This window comes from Vicia villosa, unplaced genomic scaffold, assembly GCF_029867415.1.
Source record: "Vicia villosa cultivar HV-30 ecotype Madison, WI unplaced genomic scaffold, Vvil1.0 ctg.000168F_1_1, whole genome shotgun sequence".
NCBI lineage: Eukaryota > Viridiplantae > Streptophyta > Magnoliopsida > Fabales > Fabaceae > Vicia > Vicia villosa.
Window position 1 is genome coordinate 36,085 of NW_026705049.1, and position 3,681 is coordinate 39,765.

The window sequence follows — 3,681 nt, forward strand, 5'->3', positions numbered from 1 at the left end:
TAACCTTGTTGATACGGAAAATTTTGATATTGATTCTGTCTTTGTCCTTGGTTGTTGTTCATGTAATTCACTTCTTCTTCCAAAACTGGTGGGCAAAATCCTGTTTGATGATCTCCCTTGCATAACTCACACTTTGCAACTTGATAAGAATTAGATACACCATTCAGCTCTTTGAGTTGTTGTGGTAATTTAGACATTTGTTGTGTCAAAAGCTCCACTTGTGATGTTAGTAACTTATTCTGGGCCAGCAAAGCATCACTGTTATTCAATTCCAAAATTCTGGGTTTCTTATCTCTGACAGTTCGATCATGGTTACCCTGACGATCATTCAGAGCCATTTGCTCAATTATCTGAGTAGCTTCAGCAGTGTTGCACCCCAAAATTTGCCCATCCAATTTTTCTACTAGCTAGCTTATTGTTCTTAACTTCATTTGCATTTTAGGTCATCTAACATATCATGCAATCTGGTTTATGATCAAGGATGTAGGTAATTAAGGTATCCATGGTCTCAAGGCCCCTCTTCATTCAAGGATGTCAAGCTACAACATCTTTATCAAAATTCCTTAAGAACATCAAGTGCATATTGTTTCATCGGGGATTAAAAGAAGTTTACTTGGTATTGTACTTTGGTTGTTTCCCACATCTCTAGTCATCAATTTTATATCTCAAGAGAAAATTAGAGTTTTGGTTAATTACTTAAGTTTATCATTGGAGTTTATTAATTGGAGACGGACTTAGGTGGATCCAAGTTGCTTGAGCTTGCAAAATTGGAGGGCGTAGAAACAAGTTCCAAGGTCTGTATCATTATGGTCACTCAAGTAGCATTTATCATCATCCAACTTTATTCACAAAGGCCAATGTCATTTAAGATCCAATTCATTTGTTAAGATTCAACTTCAAAGTTCAATTTATCTGAGCATTGTCAGAGCATGGTCAAATACATTATTATCCAAGTTTCTTCATCCAAATATTTCACCAAAGTCCATTTATGTTCATGACAAATCATCAAAAGTCAACATACAAGAATACACTTTTATAAATCCATATCCAATTGCACATTACACCATTTGAATACAAAAGTTATTTCTATTCTTGTAGCCAAGCCTTGGTTCCATCTCTTGTTCCATCTTCAAACCTCTTTTCGTCATCCATCATTTTCCATCTTCAATCCTCATAAACTCCTACTGCACCAGCAAAACAGAAATGGTGTTATCATGCATCCCTACACATCAGCATACATACACATCAAAAAGAAACCATTTGTGTTCACACCAGTTCAGAATGTACACAAATAAATCCAAACTGCACTAGTATAAAAGCCCTGCATAAACAATAAGAAAATCAGCATTCATTCACTATATTAAACCAAACCTTTCCTAACCACTTTTTAAACCAATTAACACTCAACCCTATAACAGAAATACTAACTGTTAACCAACTCATAACTGTCACCATCAATTCACTAACTAACTCTAACCATCTCAGCCCTCCATCCATAACTAACCCCTAACCGAAAATCCAAACAAAACTTCCCTAACTTCTCTAACAGAATTTCCACATACCAAACTAAAAACAGTTCCAACTATCAATAACCGCATATAACTAACCTGTTTCATTACTCACCTATAACTAACTCAAACAGAATCAGTTACTCATTCTAACAAACTCTAACAGAATATGCTAACTAACCAACAGCTCCATAACAAACTAACTGAAAGTGAACAGAATCATTGAGAATTATTCAGCAGGAGAAGGTTCAGAATGTGACAGAAAAAGTCAAGGGACTTACCTCTATATAATCATCATCTTCTGCAGTGCTTCAGGTTTCAACCATTTTCTTCAATTCCTCCATAACTCTCCACCATCTTTACCTTCTCTCCACCATTCTTCCTTCTGGACTTTCACTCTCAATTCACTATCTCCGCACCATTTCCATCTTCATCATTCATCAAAGTTCAACTCTCCATCATCTTCATCGCTTCACACTCCAATTTCCATCTTCTTCCCCTCAAAATCTCTAAACCTTCACTCTCAAAAACCCTATCTTCTTTAATCTTCATCACCTCATCAACCTACAAATCCTCCACTGGTTTTTCAATCTGCATCAGCTTCTTCACGACTTCACTTCACTCCATCATTCTGCACAACTCAATCTTCATCATTCACAAACCATCACCACCTTCATCATTCAATCAAACCTCCAATCACCATAGCCAAACACATCAACAACCTTCAATCCTCATTCATCGAAGCTTCTTCCATCTCCTTCAATATCCAATCCTCAATCCTTCAATCACCTCAATTAGTCAACAAAATCGTCAGAAAAAAGGCTAACAGAAACGAGAGGGCAGAAACGAGAGCTTGTTCATGGCGTTGGCCGGAGTTTTGATCGGAGACGGTGAGACTCTCCGCGCGTCGTTCATGAAGAGGAAGAGTGCGAGGCAATCGATGATGATGAGGCGGAGGATCTGAATCGGAGACGAAGAGACGAGAGAATTGTTGTCTCGCGGTTGTTTCGTGACGGCGATAGAGAGTTTGATGGTTGTTTCGTGACGGCGATAGAGAGTTTGATCGGAGAAGAAGGGCAGAATCACCGCCGCCGCTTCATCTTGCTCGTGAGAGGAGAAGAGTTCTTTGCCGAGATTGAGGGTGCGAAGAGAGATATTGAGTGGTGTCGTTGGTGGATGGCCGATCGGAGAGGGTGAATTTCTCCGGCGCCGCTCAGGTGCGCCATTCGCGAGAGTGAGAGACGAGTAGGGAAGGGGGAACGACGCAAGGTTCTAACCCTAATCCCTTTTCTTTTTTCATTTCAATTTATTTTTCTTTTTCATTTCAATTTGTTTTCTATTATTAATTAACAGAATGAATTAATTAAGTTAATGGAGAATGTTAACAGAAATTCAGTCTCTGATTTAATGTCATTAATTGTTGATTAAAGTTGTGATAATTTGGACTAATCTGAATACTAATAAACTCTATTGGGCCGTAACTGCTAGCACACACCCCTGGCCCATTGTCTTCATTTTTGACATAAGAGAAAACTGTCACAATAAAACTTCTTTGGGCCATACGAATTTTTCAGATTCACACCCCTCTGTTTACTTTGTTTCCATTAATATTTTTAGGTTCTATTAGTTTTCTTTGCCATTTCTTTTTAGTGAATAAAAACTGATTTTTTCCTATTAATTTTAAGACTTTAGTACATAGATTTTGACATATAAAAAAATAATCACAAAAATAATAGTTTTAGGCTTGTATTTTTAATTCACTTGCTTGATTAAATTCTTGTCTTTTTGTCACATAAAAAAATCAATAAAAATAAATAGTCCTTTAAATTTGATTTCTTGTACTATGTTGCATCGTTCACTTTCATGTCTTGTACCATATTTTCAAGTGTTTATGTTAGCCATTTTACACTAATTCTTGTATCGTTATTTACTTGTATTTTTACTTGTAATTTCGATCTCCGCTTATGCTTATATTCTCATGTCGCTTTTTGCTCCTAACATTTAGGTAGAATCATAACATTAGACTAGTTTTCGTTTTAGGCTAGTTGTCCTTCTTTTCTTTTCAACTTTTAAAATACTTAATAAATATCGATGAAGATCATACCGTTACTATATTTCATAGTAAGAAAGAAATGATTGAGGCGTAGGCCTTGATGTATGTTCTTTCCTACTT

At 36.5% G+C, this 3,681-nt stretch overlaps 1 long non-coding RNA gene across 1 annotated transcript; it reads right to left on the reverse strand.

The window, feature by feature from the left end:
- Window positions 1–970: 970 nt before the first annotated feature.
- LOC131624894 (uncharacterized) lies at window positions 971–2,863 on the reverse strand. The gene is made up of 2 exons (XR_009290676.1): window positions 1,790–2,863; window positions 971–1,222 (listed from the first exon to the last, which is right to left on the reverse strand). It is a non-coding gene; the product is annotated as an uncharacterized LOC131624894 (long non-coding RNA).
- Window positions 2,864–3,681: the final 818 nt, after the last annotated feature.